The following is an 8,396-nucleotide window of genomic DNA, read 5'->3' on the forward strand; positions in this document are numbered from 1 at the left end:
AAGATTAGTATTATTTGTCGACGAGAAGTCAAAACATCCATAAAAACTAGAGGGGAAGAGAAAATAAATTTACCAAATAAAGCCCATGACACATGTTGAGACTTTACCTTCAACCCAAGCTTGAAAGAAAATTAGCCACTCACAATTGAACTAGGGGCAAAATGGAAATTTATTAAAATACGAAGAAAATACAAGATGGAGAAGGAATTACAGAAAATGGATCCCAAAAATGGATTCAGAGATATCAAATTAAGGGAGGGGGAGGCCCCCTTTTTATAGATACATGGAGTAAATCATGGCCATCAGATTAAAAACAATTTGGACGCTCAGGATTGCGCCACGTCATCAGTCAACAGTCCACGATTTGACCATGCGGATAAACAGTAACACGGTTTGACTCGGATGAACAGTAACGCAGTTTGGTTGAAAATAATCCTGTGTGATGCATGTACCGTAAGCGAGATTTTTCATCTACTGATATGCTGCCACGTCACCATCAACAGTACATAAGAATTTTAGCCCAACAGGATCGTGACACCTCATCGGTCAATGCCACATCATCGGTCAATGCCACGTCATCGATCCGTCTATGTGAACAGTAACGTATACAATACCATATACGTGAATAGTACCGTACATGTGAATAGTGTCATTTTTTTTAATGCTCCTCCTAAGGTTTTTGACCGTCCTGAGTTCAAAAGTGATGTCCGTTTTGCCGTCTGATCTCTCCTTTATTGTGAAATGACTATAATGCCCCTAAAATACATAAAATACTTAATTAAAATAAAACAAACAGAATTAAATCAAAAGAAGGTTAAATTCATGAAAGTAAAGGTGTTAGTAAGACTTGAAATGTAAAATGACGGTTTTCTCCTTTATAAATATGCATTTTCTAACACTCAACACACCCCCAACCAGCTTATTGCTAGTCCCTAGCAAATAAAGCGAAAATAAAATTCAAATTCAAAATAATTTTTTTTTAATAGAAACACTCATATTTATTCCATCAGATTAATGATAGCAATCAAATAAAAGTATAAGCATTATTTCCAGTCTAAAGCAACATCACACCCACATCAACCATCCGCATGAATCAGCCCAGTAGACTTTGTCATAGCTACTTTCAAGAATGACATGTCAAACCCCAAAATCTCACTGGAAGTAGTGACACTCTCACAAAGAAATTAAAACCAATAAAAATAGTCACTCCAATGAATGGTAATTGAGAGAAAATAATAAAGAAGTGATATCACATGCTCTCACCAAGATGAAATAAATATGCCCTCAGCTTAGAAATAATACGATCTCAAGTCAAACAAAAATGCTAGTCAACCCACTTTATTTATCTCTTTTTTTTTATTATGCATCACTTCATCTTTTTAGCCCATATAACTAGCTTCTATTTCAAACTATAGTTCCCTAAAATCAAGAAGGACTTTTATTAGGACGTAACGTAGGCTAGGGACATGGCTAACAAAGAAGGGAAATAAGGAAAACAAAGTGTATGTTTGAGAAAAATGCAGAGAAGAATTTTTTTTTTTTTGAAGTTGCAAGGTGGATTTCACCTATTATTTTTATTTTTATTCTTTTGAAACAACAACTTTTGTTTTTTTTTTTTTGCTTTTATTTGGCATAACTTCACTGAACAACATAATTATTTACATTTTCTCAAACATAAATAGGTGATGGAATTTATAAGACATCGGGTAATACTCCAAATCGGAGTGGGTCAAGATGATAAGTTGACAAAGAAAAGGTTTTTTTTTTTTTTTAAAGGCTCAAAAGGGTTAACTATGGATATTTAATAAAAGGGATGGCTAGAAAGGCTCAAACGGATCAAAGATGGCCTTTCCATCGTCTTTTAGGGCTCTAAATAATCACCATATCTACTAGTTAGATGGGCCTCCCAATGTAGCAACACACTTTTTTTTCTTTTTTTTTTTAAGGGTTAACTCAAAAGAAATCTAGAGATCGTGTGTAAAATAATAAACTGCTAAGCTGTATAAAGAGTGGGCAAAAGGGTTATTCTCCAAGAAAAATAATAGGCTCAAAACTCACTTGGTACTTATTATGACATGTTCATTCTTCAAGCAACTCATATTTGTCTCCAACATTAACATGTAGAGTAGCAAACATAATGTAACATCACTTAAGACCAAAGATAATACAAATACTAAAATTTCAACGATGCATGTTGAGCATTTTTTCTGATATGGTTGAACAATTCCTTGAAGTCTTTATGGATGACTTTTCTGTCTTTGGTGATTCATTTGATCAATGTTTACATCATCTAACATTAGTTCTGCAGAGATGTATCGAGTAGAACTTAGTCTTAAATTGGGAGAAGTGTCATTTTATGGTAAAACAAGGTATTGTTCTCGGTCACATCATTTCGAGCAAAGGTATTGAGGTTGATAAAGCCAAGGTGGATCTCATTTCTAATCTTCCTCCACCCGAAACAGTCAGAGAAGTAAGATCTTTCCTTGGGCATGCTGGTTTCTATAGACGTTTTATTAAAGATTTTAGCAAAGTTTCTAGACCCTTATGCAATCTACTTGCTAAGGATGTACCTTTTGTCTTGATGATTCATGTCTTGTTGCGTTTGAAAAATTAAAGCATTTGTTGACATCATCACCCATCATTCAGCCCCCAAATTGGAGCTTACCATTTGAGCTTATGTGTGATGCATCTGATTATGCAGTAGGAGCAGTATTAGGACAAAGAGTTGATCGAATTCCCCACGTTATTTACTATGCTAGTATGACATTGAATGATGCACAGTTGAACTATTCAACTACTGAAAAAGAAATGCTAGCAGTAGTGTTTGCATTAGAAAAATTTCGATCATATCTCATTGGTTGTAAAATAATTATATTTACGGATCATGCTGCTCTTAAATATCTTCTCACAAAGAAAGATGCAAAAGCTAGACTAATTCATTGGGTGTTACTTTTGCAGGAATTTGACTTGGAATTCAAAGATAAGAAAGGGACAGAAAATGTTGTGGCGGACCACCTCTCTCGTCTCCATTTTGACACAATTACAGAGCCATTACCATTAAATGAGTCATTTCCAGATGAACAATTAATGAGTGTAGAAGTATTACCTTGGTATGCTGATATAATTAATTATCTTGTTACAGGTAAACTTCCTGAGCATTGGACCAAGCAAGACAAGGCAAAATTCTTTGCAGAGATAAAGAATTTCTTTTGGGATGACCCGTATTTGTTCAAGTATTGTGCAGACCAAATTGTTAGACGATGTGCCCCAGAAAGTGAAATTCAGAATATCCTTTCATTCTGCCATGAACAAGCTTGTGGAGACCATTTCGGTGCTAAGAAAACAGCGACTAAAGTTTTACAATGTGGTTTCTATTGGCCATCTATATTTCGAGACGCTTACACTTTCTGTTCTTCATGTGATAGGTGTCAACGAATGGGAAGCATTACACGAAGGAACATGATGCCACGAAATCCAATTTTAGTGGTTGAAATTTTTGACGTATGGGGTATCGACTTCATGGGACCCTTTCCCCCATCTTTTGGCCATCAATACATATTGGTTGCTGTTGACTACGTATCGAAATGGGTAGAAGCAATTCCATGTAGGACCAATGATCACAAGGTGGTGATAGCATTTTTGAAAAGCAACATTGTTTCATGCTTTGGATTCCCTCGAGCAATAATCAGTGATGGTGGTGCCCACTTTTGTAACAAAGCATTCAAAGCTCTTTTGACAAAGTATTCAATCACACACAAAGTGGCGACCCCGTATCATCCGCAAACCAGTGGCCAAGTTGAGATCTCCAATCGAGAAATAAAGCACATATTAGAAAAGACGATGAGGCCAGACAGAAAAGATTGGTCATTAAGACTTGATGATGCCTTATGGGCATATAGAACGGCTTTCAAGACCCCGATTGGGATGTCACCCTACAGGCTAGTGTATGGAAAAGCTTGCCACCTACCTGTGGAACTCGAGCATCTTGCGTATTGGGCCATCAAGAAATTTAATTTTGACATGCAGTAAGCCAGCTCAGAAAGAAGATTACAGCTGGCAGAACTTGAAGAAATTTGCAATGATGCATACGAAAATGCCAAGATTTACAAGCAACGAATGAAAGTCTTCCATGATAAGCAAATTATGAGAAAATCATTCACTCCAGGTCAGAAAGTGCTTTTATTCAATTCTCGCTTGCACCTATTCCCAGGTAAGTTACGCTCTCGTTGGTCTGGCCCATTTATTGTTCATACTGTTTTTCCACATGGGGCAATTGACATTAAAGACCCAAAGAACGGTGTCACGTTTAAAGTTAATGGTCAAATATTAAAGCCATATCTAGAATACCAACCACATGGAGAAGACACCGAAATAAATTTGAGTGACCCACCAGATTTGAATTGATTTTTTTTTCTTTTCGTTGATTTGATTTTTTTTCTTTTTATTATTCTTCTGCTAATTGAAATTATTTTTGCATAAGTGTGTTTGTTTAACTATTAAGTTTTCTTTTATCGTTTTTAATCATGAGTACCTTACTTAGACCGTTCCTCCTGAATATTCTTAAACCGCTTCAACGTGTCAAAACTCATCTCAAAAGGCAGATTCAATTTTGTAAAACACATCGCATTTGGGCTCTACAACCACCAGAGTTAGTAGCCTATGTTGAGGGTTTAGAAAGCCAACTCAAAGACATTGAGAGAAGTGTTTACGACATCCAGTTGGAGCTTGAGGTAAATTCAATAAGAGGACGATTTTAATTTTCTTTGTGTGTTTTAATTTGTTTTTCTGTTTGTGTGCTTTAGTTTGTTACCCCGGTGAAGTGGCGGATAACGGTACTCCGTGACAATCAAGTCGGTTACTTCAGTTTCCCATAATAACTGATATTCTGAGGCGAAGGTATGGACAGAAACGAGATTCTAGCAAAACTTCACAAGCGATTCCCTCCACTTCCTCAGAATGCCCTCCTTACGATCTATAAAGCTCGGTCCGAACGCATGCGATTACTCATGAGGAATAACATACCTGCTGACATCCGTTGGTTAATCGAGGCTAAAGTACGATCGGCAGGTGAGTTACCTCCAAAATTTATTGCATGCATGCCTGGTTGTGGTAAAGGAAATTATGCAAGAAAACGAAGAGTTCGAAGAATTTCTGTTGCTTGTCATAAGTGTGCCAGAATGAGTTGTGATAAAAAACCATGTTCTTTAGGAATGGTGTCTGATAACAGAGAAGATAAGATTCAATTCATTAGGGATGGCTTGAATAAGGAGTCATTGGATGATATCCTTCTGTCTCTTGAAACGCATCCCAGTGGATATATGCAAAGAGCGATTCTCCAGTTATGGCCATTATTCCAGAAAGAGCATGCACGATATAGTCTCGGGAATCTGACTATAAACGACCCTGTTTGCCAGTTTATAAGAAAACTGGATGGGAAGCCTATCCTCGACCCATAGAGGGCGTTCAAGCCGTTTCTGGACGTAAAACCAGAGGAAAATGTGAGCCACAGTCGCAACTACCTGTAAATATCCTTTCACTTTACTGTTATTTTATTTCACTATTGTTTTATTGTGTGCATTATTGTCTTTAATAATTTTATTACTGTTTGCTTTTTTCTTATTACTGTTTACTTTTTCCTTTTTACTGTTTCCTTTTTAACTCGCGAGCCACGTGCTTTACGCGTTATTTGACACTGACATGTTACCTCACATACAACTGTGACCTAATGTCACCAAGACTCTTAAATGTGATTTTTTTTTGTCAAGCACTCACAAATTATTTTTTGAGAAGTATCACAATGGCAGCTACTCCAAATAGACAATTCAAGAACATTTGTGTGCTTTCTGGATTTACCTATGGCAAACATAAAGAGTTCGTTGAGGCAGCCATCGATCTTGGTCGAAGTATAGCAGAGAGAAAATTACACTTGGTGTATGGAGGAGGTAACCAAGGGTTATCAAAAATTGTCTCAGAAGCAGCGTTTATCAGAGGAAGTCAAGTGTTAGGCATCATCCCAAGAGTCCTAAAACCATTGGGCAGTTCGTCTGACTCATCAACTGGAGAAGAGTTAGTCATCTCAGGTATGCAAGAAAGAATAACTGAAATGCTTAATCATGCTGATGCTTTTATTTTCCTTCCAAGAGATCTTGCAACACTAGAGGCACTTATCACGCTAGCATCTTGGGCCCATCTGCACATCCACCAAAAACCCATCGGTTTGTTAAATGTCAATAACTTTTTATGATGGCTTTATCGCATTTCTTAACCATGCAATAAAAAACTATTTCATTCCTTTTAATGTGAAAAAACTTTTTATTTGTGCTCACACTACTAATGAGCTACTTGATATGTTACAAGCTTATAAACCAGAGCCAGACCCCTGGACTTTTGTGTTGGAGCGCCCACATAATGATGGTAACAGTAGCCGCAGTAAGAAGTACAAATTAGATTTAACTCTCCGCTTATAAATATTATTTTCTGTGTTGCACCACCCAGGTGATGTCTTCTAAACTCTACTTCTTTCATTTCAAACATTGAGGACAATGCTTCGTTCTGGTTGGGGGGAGGGAATAGTCGACAATTATGGAATTTTAGTTAAGTTTTTACTAATTTTTTGTTGTAGAAACTAACTGTTGCTAATTTTTTGTGTTAAAGATGGCTGAATATGGAGTGTAGTGACTGTAGAAACGCATCTTCATCGTTTAAAAAAAAATTTTCAAACATTTTCTTTTTCTTTGTTCTATTTTTATGTTTATTTTTCTTCTTCTTTTTATTTTCTCCTCTATAAATATACATTTTCCAACTTTTGAGTCGAAGATGGCTGAATATGGAGTGTAGTGCCTCTAGAAACGCATCTTCTTTAAAAAAAAAAAATCATTTTCTTTTTCTATCATTTTAAGTGTAACTTTTCTAATTAATTTTTCTACATCATTTTCACATTTCTGCATGTGTATTTTTCTTTTATGTTTAGAATAGGTTGGGGGGTAGAATGTTGTTTTAAAAAAAAAAAATTTTGTGTGATTTGTTTTAACATTGGATGACATGATTAATTTCAAATTTTAGTATTTGTATTATCTTTGGTCTTAAGTGATGTTACATTATGTTTGCTACTCTACATGTTGATGTTGGAGACAAATATGAGTTGCTTGAAGAATGAACATGTCATAATAAGTACCAAGTGAGTTTTGAGCCTATTATTTTTCTTGGAGAATAACCCTTTTGCCCACTCTTTATACAGCTTAGCAGTTTATTATTTTACACACGATCTCTAGATTTCTTTTGAGTTAACCCTTAAAAAAAAAGAAGAAAAAAAAAGTGTGTTGCTACATTGGGAGGCCCATCTAACTAGTAGATATGGATGATTATTTAGAGCCCTAAAAGACGATGGAAAGGCCATCTTTGATCCGTTTGAGCCTTTCTAGCCATCCCTTTTATTAAATATCCATAGTTAACCCTTTTGAACCTTTAAAAAAAAAGAAAAAAAAATATTTTCTTTGTCAACTTATCATCTTGACCCACTCCGATTTAGAGTATTACCCGATGTCTTATAAGTTCCATCACCTATTTATGTTTGAGAAAATGTAAATAATTATGTTGTTCAGTGAAGTTATGCCAAATAAAAGCAAAAAATAAAAATAAAAGTTGTTTCAAAAGAATAAAAATAAAAATAATAGGTGAAATCCACCTTGCAACTTCAAAAAAAAAAAAAATTCTTCTCTGCATTTTTCTCAAATATACACTTTGTTTTCCTTATTTCCCTTCTTTGTTAGCCATGTCCTTAGCCTACGTTACGTCCTAATAAAAGTCCTTCTTGATTTTAGGGAACTATAGTTTGAAATAGAAGCTAGTTATATGGGCTAAAAAGATGAAGTGATGCATAATAAAAAAAAAAGAGATAAATAAAGTGGGTTGACTAGCATTTTTGTTTGACTTGAGATCGTATTATTTCTAAGCTGAGGGCATATTTACTTCATCTTGGTGAGAGCATGTGATATCACTTCTTTGTGAGAGTGTCACTACTTCCAATGAGATTTTGGGGTTTGACATGTCATTCTTGAAAGTAGCTATGACAAAGTCTACTGGGCTGATTCATGTGGATGGTTGATGTGGGTGTGATGTTGCTTTAGACTGGAGATAATGCTTATACTTTTATTTGATTGCTATCATTAATCTGATGGAATAAATATGAGTGTTTCTATTAAAAAAAAATTATTTTGAATTTGAATTTTGTTTTCGCTTTATTTGCTAGGAACTAGCAATAAGCTGGTTGGGGGGTGTGTTGAGTGTTAGAAAATGCATATTTATAAAGGAGAAAACTGTCATTTTACATTTCAAGTCTTACTAACACCTTTACTTTCATGAATTTAACCTTCTTTTGATTTAATTCCGTTTGTTTT

This window comes from Citrus sinensis, chromosome 6, assembly GCF_022201045.2.
Source record: "Citrus sinensis cultivar Valencia sweet orange chromosome 6, DVS_A1.0, whole genome shotgun sequence".
NCBI lineage: Eukaryota > Viridiplantae > Streptophyta > Magnoliopsida > Sapindales > Rutaceae > Citrus > Citrus sinensis.